The 25092-nt window shown below is 32.5% G+C and overlaps 1 protein-coding gene across 14 annotated transcripts in view; it reads left to right on the top strand.

Annotated features, from left to right (window-relative positions):
- The window catches only part of Tenm3 (teneurin transmembrane protein 3), a 2500614-nt gene that overhangs the window by 726281 nt on the left and 1749241 nt on the right, over positions 1-25092 (top strand). For all 14 annotated transcript variants that reach the window (XM_058571207.1, XM_058571205.1, XM_058571204.1 and 11 more), the window contains exon 5: positions 10958-11011. The gene's annotated coding sequence lies outside the window, so the exon portion shown is untranslated. The remainder of the gene's footprint in view (positions 1-10957; positions 11012-25092) is intronic.

The following is a 25092-nucleotide window of genomic DNA, read 5'->3' as shown; positions in this document are numbered from 1 at the left end:
GATTGGACAGGGGTAATGGAGCGAAGGGAAGGGGGATGGGAATGGGAAACACAGTAGAATTAATCAGATATAACTTTCCCATGTTCATATATAATTATATAACCAGTATAACTCCACATCATGTACGACCACAAGAATGTGATGTTATACTTCATGTCTGTATGATATGTCAAAACATATTCTACTGTGCATATAACTAAAAAGAACAAATTAAAAAAGGAAACTTGAAACCATGTATAATAGTATCCTACCTAAATCTAATATAGGCTAAATAATTAACACATGCAAGAGAAAGATATTTATGTGTAAGTGAAATCATATGATCATACACACACACATACACACACTCAAACAGGTATGTACTCAAACCTGTTCACAAACTGGGGGGCAGGCACAAGCACACGTGTACAAACATACACACAAAGTCATGCATCATGAAAAAACGTGAAGCATAATACAATACAATGAAATTTGTTTCATTTGTTTCATTTCATTTTTTAAATGTTAACATTTTAAAAAAGAAAAAAAAATGGAGAAAAAAGTATGGAGAAAAAAGATAAGAAGAAAAAAGAAAAGTCTTAATGAGAGATAGAGGGCTTTTTTTTTTCTGCTGGAGTAGTTAAATCTTTTGGCAGGGATGGATTTTCTGTCTTTGTATTTACTTCTGGTTCTGTATTTTTGGCTGCTGTCATTGTATTCATCACCTACCTGCTAGCTGGGTAGCTCTCAGCTTTCAATCTCTCAGCATTGGATGTGATTGACTGGAGAGTGCTGATGAATTCTGAAATCCTGTAGCAGTGGTAATGTCAAATTCTAGATTGCCATTTCCAGTTGCTTGGGTTTGGATTTAAGTGAGTTTGGGAACTATGTTGGTGGGTATTTGAGATTTGGTCCACATCCCCTTTTGGTGTGGAACTTCCTATCTTTCCTTGGCTTTTGAATTTCTGGGGCTTTCAGGAAAATCCACTTTAGGGCATAGGGACTAAGCCTCCACAGGTTTTGCCTTTACCACTATGGATGGGAATTACCAGGATGTCCACCTTGTAGTGCAGAAGATGTGCTTGTGTAGCTGTGAGCGTCTTTGCAATAGCACACATGGGATGTCAGCTACTAGAGTTTTTTTCCCTTGGCATGGAGAGGCTGAATGGTCCAGGTAAAATGTTGTTTGTGCTTCTTTTAGTCTCTCTGATTCAGGACCCTATGGGATTTTTTTTTTTTTTTGGCTACTGGTGACTTCCTTTTTAAGTTCCCAGTCTTCTGTCTCTGTTCCCAGCAGCACAAGCTGTGTGGGGACAGCTTTTAGTGCCTGGGAATGTTTTCCTCTCCTGCCAGAGTGTTCTGCACTTGCAGTGCTTTCTGCACCAGGCTTGCCTATGGCTCACCGCCCCCCACAGAATGCTTTCACCCAGCAGAACACTTTGGCTTTGTTTTCAATGAGTTTATTAACTTACTAACTCTGTGTCCTTTAGAATCAGCCTTCCTTGGTAATCCTTAGATTTCCCCATGTTTATTTTTCTCTTTTAAATTTCTTTATCTCCTTCTCTTGAGGCCAGAGCTGGTGCCTCTCTAACGTATTATTTCTTATGCTCAAGTTACTGACTTTCTGTAGCACTAGCAATTTTTTTTTTTTTTTACAGTTCAGTATTGTGTTTCAGTGAAGTTCTTTGGTCACCCACCTTGTTGAGGAACAGTTGTCCTGCTTTGTAAGTATGGTGCTGAGGGGTGCTGGGCCTGCTTCCCTTTTATATTCTTCTATTTTTTCCCCTCCATATTTTCATGATTAAAAAATATATTTTAAAAAATATATTTTTAACACTGATTGAATTCATCACATACTGACTCTGTGATGAGACCTGTTCAAAGTGATTTACTATTATTTTCTTATTTAATCTCCAGAACAACCATATTAACTCGGGAGAAGTTTAATTTCTATATTATAATCTTGTGTACATTGGAGATGTTAGAGGTGATTTTGCCTAAATTTGTAAAGATGGGAAGCATCAGAATAGGAATGAAAACCTGAGTATTACTCTGGAGTCTAATAATTAGTGTATCACCATAGTATCTTCCTGATGAATACTGATGATGATCACCAAATAGCATGGACCATTCAAGCCTCATTTGATTTGGTTCTCCACATTCTTAAATTACCTCATTAATAAAATGTTATTGGCAGGTATTAAGGTTTTTTCTTTTTGACATTTTCAAGTAAAAGACAGTTTTTCTTTTTTCTTAGAATAAAATTACTATGCTATTTTATATTAAATTTTATAAATTCACATTTTTCTATTTTGCTTAAATTTATTACTAATTATTCTGTATTAAACTAGAGTTCATTTCATAGATAATTATGTGACTGATATTGTCAGAGTACTAGCCACTATCATTTTAAATCTTTTAATACTTTAAAATTAGATTAATATCTCTAGAGGAGAAATAAGGCCATTATTCAAAAATATACCAAGCAATACTATGAACTTTTTCATTTCTTCAAGCTTCATTTTTTTTAATAGACTATATTTTTAAAAGTAGATTTAGGTTCATAGAAAAAGTAAGTAGAAAGTATAGAAATTCTTTGCATACCTCCGGACCCAAGTATGGCCTCCAACATGATCAACATCCACCCACCAATCCCCATAATATTTGTTACAATCAGTGAACCTACAATAATGCATCATTATTATCCAAAGTCCATAGCTTATATTAGGGTTCACTCTAGGTGTTGTACAGCCTATGGGTTTAAACAAATGTATGATGATATGTATCCACCATTATGGCATTATAAAACATAGTCTTTTTGTTTTACATATTTATCCCTCCCTCCCCATAGCCCTTGGCAACCATTGATCTTTTTACTGTTTTCATAATTTTACCTTTTCCAGAATGTTCTATACTTGGAATTGGACAATATGCAAACTTTTCAGATTGGTTTCTTTCAATTACTTGTAAGAATTCATGATTTATTAATATCTTTACATAACTTCATAATAATACATTTTTTAAGGCTGTGAAATATTCTGCTATTTGGATTTATCACAGTTTGTTTATGCATTCATCTATAAAAGGGCATCTTGTTGTTTCCAAATTTCGTCAATTAAGAATAAAGTTTCTATAAGTATTGCTGAATTGGTTTATTTATTTATGCTAAATTTCCAACTCTTTTGTGTAAATAAAGAAACATGATTGCTGGATTAAATAGTAAAAGTATATATAGTTTTCTAAGAAACAAGCAGTCTGATTTTCCAATTGGCTGTCCCATTTTTCATTCCTGCCAGCGATGAGTTTCTGTTGTTCTGTCTTCTTGTCAGGTTTTTGTAGTGTTGTTTTGGATTTTATCTATTCTGATTGATAGGTATTGATATCTCATTGTTGTGTTAATATGCCTTTCCTTGATAACATGTGATATGGAACATCTGTTCACAACACATTCTTATTTGTCATCTCTACATCTTCTTAGGTGAGAGGTCTGTTAAAGTCTTTGTCCATGTTTTAATTTGAATTTTTTCTTATATTAGAGTTTCAGAGTTCATGTTGTATATTTTGGGTAACAACCCTTTATTGATAGGCCTTTTGCAAATATTTTATTTCAGGATGTAGCTACTCTTTCCATTTCTTGCCAGTGTTTCATGCAGAGCAGAAGTTCTAACTTTTTGTGAAATCCAGCTTTCATTCATGGATTGTGCCTTCAGTGTTGAATCAAAAAGTCATAGCCAAAACCAAGGCTATCTAGATTTCCTCCTATGTTGTGTAGGACATTTATCTGCATTTTACATTGATGTCTGTGATTCATTTTGAGTGAATATTTATGAAAGGTATAAGTTCTGTTTCTAGATTTTTAAAAAATTATTTTTAGTTTTTTATGTGGATATCTAGGTGTTACAACCCCATTTATTGAAAAAAAAATATTTTCTCCATAGTATTGCCCTTGTTCCTTTCAAAGATCAGTTAACTATATTTATGTGTGTCTATTTCTGGCCTTTCATTTCATCTCATTGATCTATTTGTCTATTCTTTCTCTATACCACACTGTCTTGACGATTGTAGCGTAATGGTAAGTCGTAAAGTCAAGAGGTGTCAGCCCTCCAACTTTGTTATTATTCTTCTGTATTATGTTAAAGTTTTATTTTTGTGACAAATCTCTACATTTATTTTATCAGGTAAAATAGCTTTTAGAGTATTAAAAATGTTTCAAAGTTCCTTTGTTGTTCATTGTAGTTTAGTTTTATTTTGAATTTGCAGAGTGTATATATATATATATATATATATATATATACATTTTCAAATATTCATTCATTTTTATAAAGATAAAACAAATATTAAAAATCATACTTACAAAATTACATTAACCTAATAGTTTCCCTACTATTATTTTGTAGCAGTTAAAAATAATCTTAGTGACTACTTGCAATTATCCATTTCTGATTGCAGTGAATCAGAACCTTATACCACTTTTAGGATTTTGTAAAATATCATCAATAAAATCAACTATTTAAAATATAACTATAGAAAAATAGGAGACACAAATATGTTGTGTATAGTTTATTAGAACAAAATTCAGAATGATGGGAAATATCCCTTATCAACCCTAAACAAAATTGTATAGGTAAAAACGAATTGTTCTGTTGTTAAATCTATTTGACAGGCTTGATTACTGCACTTTCTTAGTCAATATATTCTCTTCCTGCCTGCTTTCCAATTCTGGTGTATAAGGCTCACACCTTGTTTATTTTGTGTTTTTGTAATTTAGCACAGGACAGGCATTCAGTAAATATTCACTTTTATTCTCTGACTAGTACCAAAAGAAAGAATCCTAGATAGTTTATTTCTTCAATCTGGAGCCAGACAATCCCCAAGGGGATTGACCCAATTACTTTGGCTTCATTAGCTTAAAAGGATTTCACAGGATTTTTAACCTGTCACTATAGCAGGCTACAGAAAAGACAGCATAAACAAAGGTTGATTATCTTCAGAGGCACTAGAAGTTACTCAACCTTTTATTTGATATATTTTTCAAACTTCAAAACAAAATAATATGTCCCCAGTTAAAGCATTGTAATAGTAAAGTATCAATTTTTAAAAAAAAATAAAAAGTACTTTTGAACATTCTCTTGGTTATTTGTTCTTCTTCTTGTTTTGGTGTTTGTAGGAGTTGGGCATTTCACCCAGATCTGTATCTTTGATCTTGAAGGTTGAAGATGATGACTCTCAACTGATGCTTCTTTTGCTTAAATTGTTAGACTCTTGTTACAAATATTGTTTGTCATGCTTTTTGATAGTGTCTATAAACTATAAGTCATATAAAACTCTGAATTTGTATGGGCAGGATTCCCCTCAAATACTACAACCATTGTTCATATAGTTGAAGTGTATTACCTAAGAATCAACATTGTACAAAATGAAGCAATCAGAAACATAACAAGATCAAACACAAAAACATGCATCAGACCTAACTAAACACATTCTTAAAGAAAAACAGGAACCTGTTCTGCTAAGTATATTTGACAGACTTGATTACTGCACTCTCTTGGCTGGTACAACTGCATTCTGTTCATATCCACTTTCATGCCTGGTAGACAAGGATCATACCTCATTTGTTTTTGTGTTTTAGCAATTTAGCACAAGTCAGTCATTTAGTAAATGTGGTTGGAATTAGGAAAGAAGAATAAATAAAATGAGTGGAGACGTAAAAGGAAGGAGGAGGAATTTTGAGACAGTAATGTTAGCTGAATGGGGAATACAACATAATACTTTTATTTTACATACACTGTTTTAGCAGGAGAGAGGCCTTATTTTTTAAAATTTCTATCCTTGTATCATTAATGATGCTTAGGGCAAAATTACATCCTTTTGGATTAAGAGAAGAACTCAATTAAGTGAAATATCTATATGTGTGTATGTATGTATGTATATTACATATGTGTATGTACATGCACGTATGTGTTTGTGTATAGGTATATAAATGCTGGACACTTTTTTAGTGTGAAATATTATAAGAATTCATGAAGATGCCCAGAAAATGATGATGTAAGTAATTTAGTGCTTTACTGAAAATATTAAAATAATTCTACATCACAGCCTAATATAACAAAAGTAGTAAGTTAAGGGGGGAAAAATGTTGAGAAATGACTGTGGACAAAAACAGCAAAACAAATCAATAGCACACAGAGTCATGCATTCTTCTCCTTTCTGTACTACAAGTCTGTCCTTTCACCTGGTGGTGTTTTTGTTTGTGGCTTACACTTTCAAAGTTCTATTGAAACACCTGCATCCAAAGACAGTGGTGGTATTGGGGGTCCCCTTTCTCCAACTACTGGAAGGAATCAATGTATTTATTTCAATGAACTCCTGAGATCTTGCCCTTCTCAAAGCCTGAGGCTTCCCAGATTAACTTCACGCTCTTTGCCCTATGAGCCAAGTTAACAAGAAGACAAATATGGCTTACACTCTCCCCTTTTTTTTCAGTCTACTATAAACCAGTGTCCCAACCTCAACATTATTGATATTGTATACCAGATCACTTTGCATGTATGTAGAGTGGTACAAGGCTTTTCTGTGCATTATAGGATGTCCAGTAGTATCTCTGGCCTCTGTCCACTGGAGGTCAATAGCACCCCATCTTTATAACAACAAAAAATGTGACCAGACATTGCCAAATGTCCCCTGAGGAGCAAAATTAGCCCTAATTGAGAATTACTGCCCTATATAAAAATTATACATCTCTTTCTCTTCATTCAGTACAAGAGCACTTAATACTAATGATTTATTTTCCGGTATACTTGCCTTGATTCACTCCTATCACGGGAAAGAATACATGGCTAGGTTAGTTCTTCAATCTGGCGCCAACCAATCCCCAAAGAGATTAACTTAATTACTTTGGCCTCATTTGCATAAAAGGATTTCACAGGATTTTTAAACTGTCACTATTGAACACTACAAAAAAGATTAATAAGCAATTTAATAGCTAAAGGCAGAACATGTGGACGAAATGTAATTATGCAGTATTAAAATATAGTTGAAAATAACAAAAGGTATGTTAAATTTTTCATGGAAATCATATGCAAAAATATTGGTTAAAAATAATAAGATTTTTTCCTTTACTGAATCAACCCCATAGTTATTCCCAGAAAATCTTGACTGTGAAAATGACTACAAAGAAAAGTGTCAAAAGCTGAAAGTCTTTTTTTTTTCCCTACAATGAGATATTGCAGCAAATGAATATTAAGGATTACAGTCCTAATCCACTCCCTAACCCAAATGGTGCAAGATGGGGTTGCATAATTTACCCACTTTCATTCAGTCTATTTTAAGCACCCAAGTTTGATGATAAAGAAGGTAATGTGCTTTCCAGTAGTGCCTAACTTACCCTTAGGGAGTAGCTCATGCTGGGAGAACCTGGCTCATTATGGATTATTTTGTAGCATCAGTCATGCCATGAGATGACAAGGCTTTATAAGACAAATATTATGGATCAATCTTCAGAGGCCAGCACTACATGCAGCCAACAATCCTCATTGGCAGAACAAAACTGAAAGCCCTTAATGAATTCTGTTACCGTGGCAGCATACTGTCAAATTATGCACTAATAGCAAAAGAGCTGGAAAACCATACCAAGAAACCAGCATGCCTTTTGGCAGGCTAGAAACTAGGGTCTGGTGCTGAGCTTCTAAACATTAGAAAGAAGAGAATTGACATTGAAGTAAGCCAAAATCCTTGTGCAAACTCTTCAGGCTTTTGGGTGTGAATACTATCTTACTAACTTAAATATGAGGGTGCTTTTGGGGGGGGGGTTGTTTTTTGTTTGTTTAATTTTTTGTTTGTTTGTTTGTTTACTTTTTTTTTCATTTTTTTCCTTCTAAATGTAATTAGATGTTGGTTGGTTTAACAATAAAGGGAATGCCAAAAGGGTAATGACATTATCCAGGCCCACATTTTAAGGAACAGAGTTCTACTTTTTAACTCAGTTCCTAAAGTACATCACCTCTGTAATTTAATGTGTGGCAGAATCTTAAGGCAATTAGCATACTGCCTTTATTGCTTACAAGTGAGAGTGTATTTTATTTTTTTGATTTTCGAAAATCTTTCTCAGATTTTTGATTTTCGAAATCTTTCTCAGCCTGAAACATGGATTATGTAATTCACCTAAAGTATCAGGAAATCAGATATTTAACTTACATATGCATCTGGGAAAAATAAGATATTGTTAGCACAATTTTGTTTATGTGTAGGATTTCTTTTCTTTTAAGAACCTTTCTTTCAGGGCTGTCTTCCAGACATTTTGTTACTACTTTGGCTCACACATTGCAAACTTTGGCAGAAATACCATTTTTTTCCCTTCTATTTCCTTTATTCTCACCAAATCCTGCACATTGTTTCTTCTCTTGCATTTCTTCTTTCTTTACAAGTAAACTTATAAGTCTTCATGTCTTTTCCCCCCCACTGTTTTTTAAAATGAAAGAGTGTGTAAATGGAGAAGTGGAGTTTAAATCCTTAAAACCTAGAGGATTTGTGGAGGTGGCTTCTGAACCACAGCTAAGGAGAGGATAAAAGAAGAGGAAAGGACAGAGCTCTGGAATCCCTATCCCAACTTCTAGCACAGCAATTCCAAACAATATTTCATTTAAAGAAATATTTTGAACTTCTAAAAACTCATCAATAGTAGAACATGCAGTGCTATCAGGGAGTGTACCGGAGTAGGACATTTGACTACAGGAAAAAAGAAACCACAATCAAAACCAGAAAAGAAATGTTAAAGAAATTGACAGTGGGCCTTTTATCCCATGACTAATATCTCTTCAACCACCTTGAATGTAGCCTAAATCTAAAGATGAGGGACCCATTTCCTCCCATGTAATAGTACCTTATTCTCTCCAAATGCATTTAACAACATAAACAGTGGGTGGTGATACTAGAATATTTCTACCGAGTAGGACAATTAAAAAAAAAAATAGTATGGCAAAGCTAAAAATATATTGCACAGGTAAGAAATTAAAAATTAGCTAAAATGGAATCTGTTTTTATTTCTAAATAAAGTTATATATGTCAATTTCTATGGTTAGAAAATTATTTTTTTATACTGGGAAATAGGTTTCTTTTAATCCTCAAGATATTTTGCCTTAGGATAGCTTCACTCTTAAGATAAAATTATATTACATTTGTGTATATTATAAAAAATTAAAAGTTAATTGTAAAATTAAAAAATAATTTTATAACCATTCATTTTAAGGACTTGTCCTATATTAATAAAAATGAAGCTTGGGAGTTACAGGAAATGATATTAAAATGTACCATTTACTAGCAACAATGTTAAAGAGCAGAAGGCATTGATTATTATTTTATTCACATTCTCTAAGTTTAACTTCAAACTTATTGCTATTAAATAATTTTTAAATAAGAGATTTAATGATTGGTCATCTAAACTAGTATTTACTCTGACCTTGACCAAAAACTCTTATTACCTAAAATCTCTTTTTCCCTATGTGATGGAAAACCATTTCTTAAGGTTACTTACTGTAGAAAATTTTAAACAATTTTTCTTTAAGATTTTCCCCGAATTCAGTTTATTATTATTATTTTTTAAAAAAACCTAAGCACAGTAGAGAAATACATAAAGAAATCTTTCATGGACTGGGAATGTGGCTCAAGTGGTAGCGTGCTCGCCTGGCATGTGCAGGGCACTGGGTTCGATCCTCAGCACCACATAAAAATAAAATAAAGATGTTGTGTCCACCAAAAACTAAAGAATAAATATTAAAAAAATTTTAAAAAAGAAATCTTTCAGGTTACATTATGTCAGCAGATTTTGTTTCTTAAAGAACAAATAGAAGAAGTGGCTTATTAAACAAATGACACACTTCCAATTTTATATTAGGTTTTAGTTTTATTTATAAATCAGGGAAATTTTTTGGCTTTTAAAATTGGTATTGAGCATATTACTGGAAAAACTATTTCAGTAGTAGCCTTATAGTTTTAATGTTGGATAAAAAAGGAAAAAAAATAAAATGTATTACTGGGTAGAGTGGAAATGTAAAGTTATAATGAAATAATACTTAAGTATAAATCAAGTTTTATTAAAATTACAGTATATGTGTACATATTTTCATAGAAATAAAAGTGGCATTTTTAAGAACAACACTTTGGTTTATTATAATATTTTAGATGATTTCATTTGTGATTGTAGATGTCTAATTCAAATTATGTCATTTCTTTCTGTGCTTGGTACATTCCAACCATGAAAAATAAAATTAGCATTTAAGAAATAACTCAAGAAAGAGACTCCTCTTTCTTGCCCCAGTGAGCTGGGTAATTCTTGCAAATTGGTCTTTTGGCCTGAGTGCTTTAGATAATTATTTAAGTTCTCTACTTTAGGTCAAATATTCAGATATTGTTCAACATTAAGCACACGATAACTAATTTATCTTTTTCTTTAGTAAATTGATCAAGTATTGAGTGAAATAGTGCATTTTAACTGTGGATTGCATCATATATTCTCTAATTGTTCAGAATAGTGTCTCCAAGTTAATGACATCTTTTTTATTATTATGTTCATATTTGATGGATTAAGAAAGATTTGTTGAATCAGAGAATTTTGGATAAACATTGAAACAAGTTTCTAATCAGAATGAAATTTGAGCTATTCATTATTCAGTATCTATAAACCAGTCATCACATTACCTATAAGTATGGGGAAACAATGAATACATTGTTTTCTTTAACAAGGATATTTTTGTATTTTTCTGTAATTAAAATTTTCTTTTCTCAGTTGTAATTTTTAACTTATGGGTTAACACTGAGAAACAATTTCCACTTTGTAGATTTTCATTCATGAAAATAAACTAAAACTAGGATATTATAATAGTTCTTTTTATTAACATAAAAAAGTTTTAGTAGCTATTGCAATTTAGAATTTATTGTGTTTTAAATTAATATATTCATGTTTTGTGATTTTTTTTTTAAACAGTGAATGACTTCAGATTCTGCTGTGGATATAGATTTTTGCTGCAAGGAAATAACAGTAAGTGTTTATGTATATGTAATAACTTTTTAAAAACTTCAACATCTCAATATTTAGGATTCCATTGATGCTTAAATTTATGAGAAATTTAATATGATTACTTAAAATTTAGCCTGCCATGCCATTTTTCGTTTTTATAAAATTCATTCACTTTAAAAATTTTTCCCATCAAATTCTCTCAGATTAAAGTCAAATCACTTTATTTTAGTTTTTATTTTTTTTAAGTAAAGTCATTTTAATATTAAAGGAAAATAAGCCATTACAAAATCTTTCCATTTTTCGCAGTGTTTAACTTAGTTTTGGTATTTAAATTTCACTTTCTGCATTTTCAAACATTGATTTTTCTCTTTGATTATTTTATTTATCCAGATTCTCAGTTTCTCATGGGCAATTATTTAATAATTGATCAAATTTTGGATTGAGGAACATGTTTTTTACATGGTCATTTTAAAGCCATTCATATCTTTATTGACATTGCATGTTAAATGGTTTTTAAAAAATAAATTATTTTAATGTTGAAAGGTGGGAGCATCTTTCTACCAATTGATTTTAAATGGTAAACAAATTAGGATGATATGGATTTTTAACTCTTCTGCAATGTAATTTTCATAGTGGTTAATCCTATGTTTATTTCAAATGTGAACATAAGTAACTTTGTTTTACCCATTCTCCTGGGTTATCTGTCCCTTTTCTTTACATTAATGTAATTACTTGAGAATTATCTCTATTCCAAATTGAATAGGGAAATATCAGCATGCTGCAGGCTCTTTGCTCATCCAGGAATTAAAGTAATTTAAGATATGAGGTGTAAGTGGAAACTTCACTTGCAGAGGTATCTCTCTGAAACTTTTAGAGACAAAAGTGCTAACTTCTGAATTCTGAATTTTCCAAACACTTCCAATTACTGTTTTTTTTTTTTTTTTAATCTACTCAAATAGATTTCTGGTGTGTGTCCAATCTGGACTGTGCTCTGGTTTGTATTCCTTACTTGTACTATTTCTTGACTGTTTTCCTGACTCAACAGTTCAACTGTTTATCAATCCTCCTCTACAATGAGCTCTGATTTAAAATGACCTCCCAGGGCAATGAAAGTGTCATCTTTCCTGAATGCAAAATTTGTTATTGTTATACAATAGAATAGAAAAAGATTATTATAATTATAAAATACCCAAACATAAATCATTAAAAAATATGCTGTATTTAAAATAAATTATTAATTTTCTTTTAATTTTGAGGAATCCAGCTTTGCTTCTTATACTTTGGTAGATAAAGGCATTAGTGAATAAAATATTTAGACTTTGAGAAGGGATTAACTGGTGTTAGTTTTGTGTGATAACCTAAACATGACATAAAATTTTTGGTGAAATACTATTTCTCTGTCCTATCATGCATAGGGAGAAGGAAAAAGAGCAGAGAAAATGCCATCATAAACAAGAACATAAGGATGATCATTTTTCTTATACATTAACCAAGTGGTAAACACTAGTTCAGGACTGCATAATTTATAAGTAACATTGTGACAAATTTATTTGAATCTATTTCTTAGTAGATGTTTTTAGTATGTTTTCATTTTCAAATAATGTTTATATATTTTATAGAAAAAAATCGAATATAAATATGTTTATTCAAGTATGATATGCATAGGAATATGTATAAAAATATATGTATACAGGCACACATACAATATATATATATATATATATAATATATATATATATTTTTTTTTTTTTTTTTTTTTTTTTTTTTCCAAACTTGTACTTTCTTGGGATCCCAAACTAGAAAACTTGGGATATGCACACAGAATTTTATTCATCTTTGGATTGTTCTAATTTTATTTTATTTCTAAAATGCTCACCCTTAATCTGTTTTTATTTTGTCATTTATTCATGGATTTAACAACTTGAGAAGTGAGGTGCATGGTCTTAGCCTCTAGAGATATATAGAGAAAAGTTCTTGTGTTCTAGATGCTCACACACAGCTAGAGAAATGTGAATATTTGACAAAAAAATCTCCATTTTGATGGGGCTGTGAGACAAGTCAGATATAGCATCTAGGAAGTGGAGGTGAGCAACCACTTCCTCCTTGGGTGCTAAAGCAGGACTTTCGGAGAAGATATTTTTTAAGCCACTCTGAGTACAGGTGTTATGATTTAGATGTGAGGTGTCCCCCAGAAGCTCACATATGAGACAATGCAAGAAGGTTCAGGGAAGAAATGATAGGGTTGTGAGAGTTTAACCTAATCAGTGAATTGATCTCTGATGGAATTGAGTGGTAACTGGAGGCAGGTGGGGTATGCCTGGAAGAAATGGTTAATTGGGGGGTGTGGCTATGGGTACATATTTTGTGTATGGCCAGTGGAGTCTCCCTCTGTTTCCTGATCACTGTGATGTGACCTGCTTCACTCCGCCACCCTCTCCTGCCATGATGTTCAACCTCACCTTGAGTCCCAAGAAATGGAGCCAATCTTCTATGGACTTAGACCTCTGAAACCGTAAGCCCTCAAATAAACTTTTCTTTCTCTACAATTGTGCTGCTCAGATCCTTTAGTCACAGCAGCAAAAAGCTGACTAAAACAATTTGTAACCGAAATGGTGTTGTGGTTGTGGGGTGTGTGTGTATGTGTGGTTCAAGGTGGAGGTAGATGGCTCTAAGATCAAAAAGTCTATAGTAATTATTTTAGGCTTTATAGGAGGGGAAGACCTGACATCCAATATGTAGCAAGATCAAGATGACAGGAGAGCATTATGTGCTCAGGGCACATAGAATAAATGTCACAGAGTAGTAAGAAAGAACAAGAGCCTAAAATTGTATCTGCAGCTTTACTAAGGACTTTGCTTTTTTTTTTTTTTTTTCATTTCTTCCCAGAAAATAAAAGACAGCCCTAGCAGATTTTATAACAGTCAGGAACATTGGAATTGCATGTGGGAAACATTAATTGAACAGTGGTTTTGAAAAAAGGTTAAGGGAAGGTAGACAGAGAGCTGCAGACATAGAGAAAACCCAGTTAGAAAACTGCAGTAATAATTCCAAGAAGCCAACACTGATAGACTGATCAAAGGTAGTGACTGTGGGGGTGGAATAGAAAGGCTTAAAAACTTTAGCTTTAAGAAACCATGGAGACAGGTTATTTATTCGAGGTTATCTGTCTTGTTTAAAGAAGCAAACTACAGGATAATTATTGATTGAAATGCCTTTGAAAATGAGAGTAGGTCGAAGGAGAAGAAAGGCTAATTTTAAAATAAATAGTCACAAGAGCAGAAAGATTTAATTCAATTTTGGGCACTGCATGCCTCCTCATAGTCCCTGGAGGTACCTACAGTGGTGGTTTTGGAGCCCAGAAGCCAGGCCAAACCAGTTGGCTATACTGGCTGTGATCATTAGTTCTATCTCCCATAATGTACTGTCCAATATGGTAGCACTAGCCTCATGTTGCTATTAAAATTAAAATTATATATATATACAGAAATGTAATGTCCCACTTGTACCCATCACATTTCAAATACTTAATAGCCAAATGTGGTGAGTGCCTACCCTCCTTGGAAATCATAGATATTGTCAAGTCACTCTAGACCACAATGTTCTAGAGCCACAGAGTACTTATAAGACAAGACATTTTTGATTCACACACAAAAAAATACCTACAACTAAGAATATTTTGACATGTATGCTTTTCTAACATTTTTGGAAATACAGAGACTAAACAATCATGTTGTTATTTTATTATCAGTCTGGTAAATATCATTTGAATTTAATATAATGGAAAAAATTTAAGGGCCCACATTAATAATTCAAGGATTTTTTTCATCAGTAATGGGCATAACTAAAAAGCTACCATGGTTCTTATAGAATAACTGACAAAAAATAAATCCTATGGTAACAAATCAAAGGGTCTGCTGAAGGGTAAGACAATTTTCATAAAACATCTTATATTTTAAATGCTTTTTAAGAATCACAATTTCTATTTTAAAGTCATTACTAAAACTGATTGATACCACTAAAGGATGATAACATTTAGAATTACAGAATCTTATTAGTGTCTTAAAAATATATAGTATAGTTCACTCCCCTGACCTCTCAAAATATATGAAACACAAAATAAATCTAAAAAGCCAGACTTTTGATAACAGCATTACCAAATTATGGAAAATATTATATCTCAGAACTATACTTTGATCTTGTAGGGAAAAGTAAACTTGCTCTCTGTTTTAATTGCATGCAACCTGGGTTCATTAATTGTGGTCTACAGGTTAAAGGATGTTTCTTACCTGATGGGTTCTTCATTATAAACAAGATATTTGATATTCTTTTGTCACTATCTGCAGGTGAGATATTGGGTGGGATTAGGTTCAAATAATATAGAACAGGAAGTGGTAAATAGCCAGAGTTCATCTCTAACTCAAGCCTTGGCTCATTTATTTATTTATTTATTTTTACAAAACCTTCCTCATGATATTATTTTCTAGTTGTAAATAGTGGATCTGGGAGCTTGTCTCACACTGTATAATTTTAAATATTTCTCATCGTTTACAGGCTTAAGTCTACATGGTACGTTAACTTCTAGTTGAAGAAGAAAAGTTTATCAGTACATTATCCTAATACAACCTTAATATTAAAAATGCATTTCAATTTCTTTCAATCAAATATAGCTTCATGATTGGTCTTCTCATTGACATACTTTTCTTCTTATAAAAATTAATATAAGGCACCACTTTTTAAAGAATATCACGTTTTTTTCTCCTCAAAATCCTTCAAGTTGTACATTCAGTCTGCAAAATATAATTTTACCTTTAGCCTAGTATCCAAGTTGGTCATGCTGGCTTTAGATTAGTGATCCTCTAAGCTCAGCCTCTTGAGTCTCTGGGATTCCAGGTGTGTATCTCCCTGCCCAACTAAAAATGTGGATTTTAAAAGTACCTTCTTCAACTTACTAGTCAATTGATGGTTTATAATAGATACATACAATGCATTTTACTCACCCAATTCAAAGAAATATAGCTTTCATTAAAAGTTTTACATCTTTAGTCTGTTTTGTAAATTTTAGAACATAAGCAATGAATTTAATAATAGTGCCTATCCAAGTCTGAAGTTTCTCTTATGAAGAATATAGTTAGGCATAATTGAATATATGCTAGGTAAGCATTGTGTTTCCTTCCTACTTCTAGGGTGGAAGATGGAAGTACAATAAGCTCAGATGATAATGATGCAGTGTGAGTTACATCAGCCAGTTGACAAATGATGCAAGCTCAATGTCAAGGTCATATTAACAAGGCTTTCACTAACCAGTCACATCTAAAGCTTCAAAAAGCTCTACTTCCTGTATCTTGGAAAGTTGTTTTTCCTTCATATTGACCTAGTATCTGTGAGAAAATAATTTAATAATAAAGTTCTATTTTTCTTCAACAATAACAAAAACAACAACAAAAAGTACTTCTTGCATTTCTCATAACCATTACTTCCAACATGCTCATATATCTCTCTTTACTCAATAGTACAGTATGTTTTGATCCAAAATGTTTATAGATTTCAGCATGGTATAATAAAAATCTAAAATTATGAAGTGTAATATAAGTAACAGAAAGATGCACTGTAAAGTTCTAAAAATGAAAAAGTTATTTTCTTCCTTTAAACATATTTTTGGTGTCTTCTGAATTAGTTTCTTAGCCATTTTTTTGAATTGATGGAAGAAATTTATCTAATATGTAGCTCATCTCCAAGATTCTGTTTCTTAAACTATAAAAATAAGAGGTTGCCTTTGGCATATTAAAATTAACTAAGATGGAGAAAATTAAAACATACTAGCTTCCCTTAAGCAGGCAAACCATATTTATGCTTTAATATTTTTATTAAGTGCTTTTATTTTTTACTTTTTGGTGCTGGGAATTTGAACCCAGAGTCTAACACATGCTACCACTGATATATGTACCCCTAGTCCTAGAGCATATATGTAGATTTTTTTTAGAAGAAGGGGTCTCTTCAAAGATTAGGAAGACATTGTGAAATTAATAATTAATTCATACATAATTATCTTTCCATGAACAAAGGCACCAGGCATACTGAATCAAGATAGTGAAGAAATCTGTTTATTATTTGCTTCTTGGTTTGTATCAGGTAATCTTTTAAAATTGCATGTGAAACAAAGTTTATACAGAAAACTTTTGTAAGATTGTTTCATTTGTTGAAAATACACATGTAATAAGATGATAAAAGTAACAGATTTTATATACAATGGATAAGTGCTTTTAAGTGAAATACTGAGTTTAGAAGGAAGAGTGAACAAATGTTTGATGATGATTCTAAGTATTTGGTGTAAAATTGTTGAGTCTTTCTAGTTATAAACAGTTGTTTGTCCAAGTCCATCAGCACATGCAGTCAGAAAAGAATGGAAGAAAGTCATAATCAATCTGTGATTTTGTATCAACCCAAGACAAATGGCAGATCTGAAATAGCTTTCCTTATACAGGGCTTAAAGTACAAATATATATATTTGCATCACTTCAGTGATAATGAAAACTGACTTTGTGACCTCAAGTAATCTTTCAACAATATTTCCATGGAAGGCTAGGAAATTGCAACTTGCGTAGAACAGGTTCAATTTCTCACATTTCTTTTATTCATTTTTATAGAATGGATTCAGTTATGCTATTTTGCATTCTTATTTAAATTTTTACATGAGAATGAGGTACTGGTTTTGGAATGTTACATATCCTATATGAAATTCAGTCATCTCCTCTATCAGCTTGACCTTCCACTATTCTGTATATTTGCTGGCTGGACATTTTACCTGTTTCTTGTAGTTTAGTAAAGCTATAAACAGGAAGAAGTGGAAAGGTTACCCAATCAAAATGCAGAATATGGATAAAGGTCAAGGTGGTAGGTCATGGAATTCTAATTCCTAGTATACATCAGACAATAAAAATCTGACACCTCATTCCTGTGGCAAAAATTGTAATAACACTATTGAAAATACTGTGCAAATTATTTTCATTGAGGACCATATGGTTGAAATAGAGTAATAGTATTTGTCCAGTTTCATTTAGCTCTTAGAATTCTACCTTAATGCTCATAAAAAAGAATCCATGCAAACGAAATATAAAACAACAAAAATATATTTCAAATTTCCAGATTTTTATGTTTCTCCTTTATTCACCAATGAATTACAGACTGAATTATACATAGGAATAAATAAGGAGGCATATGTGTGATAAATTATAGAGACTTACAAATCAAGGTTTGAAACAAATTACAGTGTGGCAAAACTTTTTGATAATGTTTTGATAATTACAGTGTGGCAAAACTTTTTGATAGTGTTTCCTTTTCATCTAAATTCTAATACAGATATGTATTGGCATTTGTGGTAAAAGACTGTGGAATATGGCAAGTTGAATAATCATTCCACATAAGATATCTATATCCTGCTACCTGGATTTTATGCTAGCTACCACCTATGATAGATACAAGATCTTTGCAAGTATGATTAAGTTAAGGCTCCTGACATAGAATAACCACGATTATCCATGTGGACCTTAATGAAATTGAATATCATTGTAAAAGAGAAACAGATATATTTCTTCCATGTGTTTACAAATAAACATATAGAAGAGAAGGCAATGTGACCATGGAGTCAGAGATCAGAGAGAGATAACTACAAGTTAAGTCATGTCAGCAGCCTTCACCAGAATCTGGAAGAGGCAAGAAATGGCTCTGAAGAGGCCAGGGAACTGGTGACAACTTGATATTAACCTAGTGATAGTGATTTCTGATTTCCAGTCTCAAGAATAAATATGTTATTTTAAGACACCAGATTTATAGTTATTTGTTACAACAATCATAGGAAATAGGTGAATGGTAAGAGCAGAGTGCTTGGTGTATTTTTGTTGAAAGCAATATGCTTTTAATTCCACAAAGATAATTTTTTAAGTCAAATCACAGCTGGTCGATCTGTAGAGGAATTTACAGTCACACAGGGGTGCTGTTGGTACCTGAGTCTAGCTTACCTCAAAAGAGTTCATCTCAAACTTTTCACAGTTAATGAAAATCACAGAAAGTCATTCCTTATTGTTGTACATTTTCAGTTTAATCTTCACTAATGACACAACTTTATCAATTCAAACACAAACATTTCTGCTTGTCCTACTATGTGTTGTTATTTTTTTTTTCTTTTGGATGTTATTCACTACCTAAGAATACCATGTCCTGAGGTTCACTAATCATATTTCGAGGAATGAGGACAGGAATGAAGAAGCTAAAATGGGCTGTGGTTGGCTAATGGACCAAACCTTCTTGTTTCTTAATTTTCCCCAGTATTTAAAGTTTGGGGTAAGAGCTATATCAAAAATCTCTTGCAGCTCCATTTATCTGAAAATATCATAATTTCATTCTTCTTTAAGGCTGAGTAATATTCCATTGTGTATATATGCCACATTTTCTTTATTCATTCATCTGTGGAAGGGCACCTAGGTTGGTTCCATAGTTTGCCTTTTATGAATTGAGCTGCTATAAACATTGATGTTGTCATGTCACTGAAGTATGCTGATTTTACGTTCCTTGGGTATAAACCAAGGAGTTGGACAGCTGGATCAAATGGTGATTTCATTCCAAACTTTATGAGGAATCTCCATACTGCTTTTCATAATGGTTGCACCAATTTGCAGTTCTACCAGCAAAGTATGAGTGTACCTTTTCGTGCCATATCCATGCCAACATTTATTGTTGCTTGTATTCATGATGATTGCCATTCTGATTGGAGTGGGATGTAATCTCTGTGTAGTTCTGATTTGCATTTCTCTCATTGCTAGAGATGTGAACATTATTTTCATCTATTTTTTGCTCGATTGTATTTCTTTTTCTGTGAACTGTTTGTTCAGTTCCTTATTCCATTTATTGATTGAGTTATTTGGTTTCTTTGGTGTTAAGTTTTTTGAGTGCTTTGTATATCCTGAAGATTAATGTCTATCTGAGGTGCATGTGGTAAAGATTTTCTCTCTTCAAGTTATTGTTTCCTTTGCTGAGAGGAAGCTATTTTGTTTGAATCTATCCCATTTATTGATTCTTAATTTTACGTCTTGTGCTTTAGGAGTCCTGTTAAAGAAGTCAGGTCCTAAGCTGACATGGTGAAGATTTGGGCCTACTTTTTCTTGTATTAGGCTCAGGGTCTCTGTTCTAATAATGCCTAATGCTTTGATCCACTTTGAGTTAAATTTTGTACAAAGTGAGAGATAGTGATTTAATTTCATTTTGCTACATATAAATTTCCAGTTTTCCCAGCATCATTTGTTGAAGAGGCTATTTTTTCTCCAATTAATGTTTTTGGTGCCTTTGTCTAGTATGAGATAACTGTATTTATTTAAGTTTGTCTCTGAGTCTTCTATTCTGTAACATTGGTCTATGTCTGTTTTGATGCCAATACCATGCTATTTTTGTTACTATGGCTCAGTAGTAGAATTGAAGTTCTGGTATTGTGATGCCTCATATGTCACCTTTCTTGATAATGATTGCTTTGTCAATCCTGGGTCTCTTATTTTTCCAAATGAATTTCATGATTGCTGTTCCTATTTCTATGAAGTTTTTTATTGGGATTTTTAATAAAAAATATCACGTAAGCAAAATAAGTCATTTATATATAATGTGTCAAAATACATATGGTCATATATAACTAATTAGAACAAATAAAAAATAAATTAAAAATACTCTTCCAATGATTCTGTATATTTAGTTTGAAGAAGAGAAAAAATGAAGAAATATCAAAATATAGGTAATATCAAAGAAGGTAAGCCAGGTGGCATATTTTAGTGAGAATAATGAATATTATAAAGCTCTGTGTTTCTGAAACAGGAAAGATTACAACATTAATTTTGAAGGATAAGGACCAGATAGAATAGAAATTTGCCCGAAATAGAATTTCACAATACTTTAAAAAAATTTACCCATCAGTCTCATTGCCCATATGCCAGAGTTATAATTTGCAACCAGAAAATAAATGTAGACAGAATGCAGAGAAGATTTATAGACTGGCCACTGGAAAAACCTAAGTTATGAGGATGGAGAGAAGAGAAACAGAAAGGAGACAGAAAAAGAAGAGAAGAGAAAAGTAGTAAGAAAACTAGGAAAATATGCCATCCTGAAATTCCAGTCAAGCAAACTTCCATGATAGGTCAAGTGAGATGAGGAGTCAAAAGTAATCAATTAAAAATTATTAAGGTGAAAGTCACTGGTGATCTTCACAGAAAGTAATGTCCGAAAAGTATCCTGATTAATGTGTTACTTTATCATAAAACAAACTTTTTACAAAGTATTTGAATTGCTTAGTTCCATGAGTTTCATAAATACTCCAAGAAATTTGATGGAATGTCCTCAATTGCCTTAAGTTTAAGGTGTATCTCTCTTCCAAAGACTCTTGTGCCTAAAGTTATACTTAACAGCTAGAGGGGGAATAAGAATAAGAAAAAATATAAACAATTAGGTCTGACAATTTTGCTAATGAGTTTTCTTATAAAGAGAAAAAGAGAAATGGGGCAGTGACTGGAGAAAAATTATGGGCATTATTATTACTGTGTGTGTATATATGTGACTGCATGACCAATGTGATTCTGCAACCTGTACACTCAGAAAAATGAGAAATTTTATCCCATCTGATTTAAATGTATGATATGTCAATGTCATTGTACTGTCATGTGTAACTAATTCAAACAAATAAAAAATTAAAAATAAAAAGAAATACTGTTTGTTAATGGGAGTAATAGAGGATGATGATGATAATGGTCTTGTAAAAATGGGAAAAAAATGTTGATCCTGAAGAGGTGGTGAAGGGAGAATTTATGGAGAATGTTTTAAGAAAGAAAAAGGGGAGTAGTTCAAGGGCACTGTTGCTGGTAGCTGAGCAAAAGTGGGGAATGCATCAACTCTTTAAGTATAATAACAATAACCAAGAGTTATGGAGGGAATGTTGTTGGTGGGAAGTACAGTGATACTAGAAGCTAAAATATTTTTAAAATGAGTTAGAGTGATCTAAACATTGGTGGAGAATTCCACCTAAAAGGGTAGAGGAGGGATTGTCTAAAGATTAACAGCTAACACTTTCCAGGAAGGAGGAAGGAGGAAGGAAAATGACTTAGAAGAGTCAAATGAATGAGGAGGATGCCCAGGTCATTTAGAAGACAAGTGATGTAAGATATGTAGAGGGCAGGGGAACTCACAGTACAGCTTAAGGCTCGAGGGGAAGCAGTTCCTATAGAAAAGAGTAAGAGAATATAGAGAGCTATCAGGAAAGAAGATAAGGAACCCTTAATTTTGCTAATAATTTGCCCATGAGTTCGAGGATAGTCATTGGAAGACTTTCAGGAGTAGGAGACAGGTAGAAGGTAAGGTCCATTGAAGGGAATTGATCCAGATGTCCTAGGTTTGGGTGATGACTAATGAGTGATAGAGGGCCTGATGAAATCCATCCCCCTCCATTCTAAGGTAGTTGCTGGCTGTGGGTTATGTGTTGGGGAGAATAAGGGGAGTTACAAAGAAGATGCAGGGTGCTGGGGCTCCTACCTGATTATTGCTGGATAGGCAGAGGCCTCTTCTGATGCTACCTTGCTGTGAGCTCATCAAACTCCTAAAATCCCTATTATTTGTAGTTAAGATGGAAATGGAAGTCAACAGAAGATTCTTGAACCTCAAATTTTGGGGGTCCTATTTTGACCCTACTCACATACAGAGAAGGAATCATCTTTACTAAGTGTAGATGATTAATATCATAAGTAATGTATTTAAATACAAAGCCATTGAGATGATTGTCTAATTGATCCTACTATATTGGGGCCATGAAATTACAGCCCTTATGCTGTCATGATAGCAGCTTGAGTAGATAAACATGATTTCCTCACAGTCAGTATGTCAGAACCTCAGCATGACCAGACAGTCCTATGTAGAATTAAATAGGTTCATCATTTATTTTCAAAATATTTAATTTAGGTACAAAATCAAAATGAGAGATTGTAAACATCTTGTCAGGTTATGATGCAAAAGAGCAATTAAGGTGAGAAAGTTTACAAAAGGAAGTTTTCAATGGGCAGAGAGAATTAGTCACCAGTAACGGGGCACAGGAGTGGAATATTACTGAATCAGATCAGTGTAGCTGGATGGTTCTTGTTCACTGTGGTGTTACTGCTATATCAGTGTGAATAGGTGTGAATAGGAAACTAGATTGTCAGCAGTGCTTTTCAGATTACATTATACTGAAAACATACTGAACACTAATGGAAAGTTACATACTGATGCACATTTTTAATATGAAGGATTTCAAAATTCCAAGATACCTCCCATTCTACTTTATTTAGTACAGACCATTTAAATTTTTCATTAAAGTACTTACAAGCTAAATACTAACATGCTTCTAATTTTGGCTAGGACTACAGTGTTTGCATTTACAAAACTTTCATAGTTTCTAATTAGTTATGTAGACAAAGAAATGAAAAACTAATTAACAAAACAAAATTCATAAAATATAAATTCACAACTTTGAGAACTGAATAGAAAAGTAAGAAGAAAATAGAACTGAAGTCTTTCTCAAAGTAAGTAGTTGAAAGGCAGTTAATATTGAATGATAATTAACATGCCTTTGCTGTCAACAAATTATTGATAATATGTAAAGTCAAAATGCAGTCCTGAGAAGTTAAATGTGGTGTCCCACTATGCATTTCTTTGCCCTCTCCTCAAGTAAAATTGTGAAGAAAATCAAGAAAGAACAGGCGAAAATCTGGTGTTGCTTATTGTAAAATAATGATCACTAAAATAATTAATTTAAAATACTTTTCCAAGATTATATAAACTCATAGTGATTATATAAACTCATAGTGATATCAAATCTCAGATTGAGAAAGCACCACATGAATCATATATAAATATGCAAATAATGTTTTAGAATATGCATATGACTGAGTATACATTTAATATGTTCACATTTCAATATAAAAGGCAATATTACATTTAGCATTCCAAAAGTATATTTATAAAATTGCCTCAATTTTTTAAAAAGTATGCAGTGTATAATTAAATAAGCATATATTAAATTAATATATTTGTAGTATAGCCAATCAGAATGTTTATATAATAGTACACCAGTAACATGCTTATCCATGTTCCTGTTTGATTTTAAATGAAAATAAAATAGTTTATAACAAGTAGACTTTTAGATTTTTCCCTTATTCCTTTTGAGACCATGAAAGATAAAACAAGTCCTTTCCTAATTCTCTATGTTGCAATTATCTGCCTGAGGTTAAGTTTAATATAGAATCTGGAATTGAAAGAGCCCAAAACATGAGTGTCCTACAGATCTGAGGCAGATGGGGAGAATAGGTAAAAATAACATAATCTATTGTAAGACAAGTCATCTTGTAACAAGAATGTCAAATCAGGTCAGATCCTAATTCAGTTCAGCTCATGTGAGATCTGTACCTACATGAGGACCTGTAACCAGAAAAACTAAGCAGAGGTGGGACTATAATATAAAACTGTTACTAAGAAAAAGGAATCAACTCCTATATCTCATAATTCACATGACCCTTAAAGAGACAGAGCTGCCTGAACATTGCTTTTCCTTATATTCTATCTACCTCTAGATACCTATTGATACCTTAGAGGGAAAATTTCTTTTCCTCTATGATTCTGAAAAAGTATGAATTTCCTTGATCTTTTTATTTAAAATGACATATATCCTTTTATGATTTCTTCACAATGTAGTTTTCTCATGCCAAAGCAATATGGCAGAAATTAAGATGAAGAATGGGTATTTTTATAGTAATCACTCTAACTCCTAAGCATGGCCAGGTAGAAAAGTAGTTTAAAGAAGAAAGATTAATTTGATGGTTACTTCAGCCTCAGGACCCATAGCCGCATATTCTTGCTTTGTCTCTGTGAGTTGTATTGGCTTACCTGGAAATGGTACATCCTGCCCTCATCTGATGGAAGTCAAGGATTGAAGTATTTCTGAAGTGGAGGCTACATCAAGCTGCTAAAATTTTAATAATCACAAGAGGTCCATCAACTCAAAGACATCTAATTTTTGTTATCAAATAACCCATAAGATATGTATGTGT

The sequence above is a fragment of the Marmota monax genome, unplaced genomic scaffold (genome assembly GCF_021218885.2).
Source record: "Marmota monax isolate L192 unplaced genomic scaffold, Marmota_monax_Labrador192_F-V1.1 WCK01_AAM20220418_F8-fsc00113, whole genome shotgun sequence".
NCBI classification, from domain to species: Eukaryota; Metazoa; Chordata; class Mammalia; order Rodentia; family Sciuridae; genus Marmota; species Marmota monax.
This window is presented reverse-complemented; position numbering and strand designations above follow the sequence as displayed.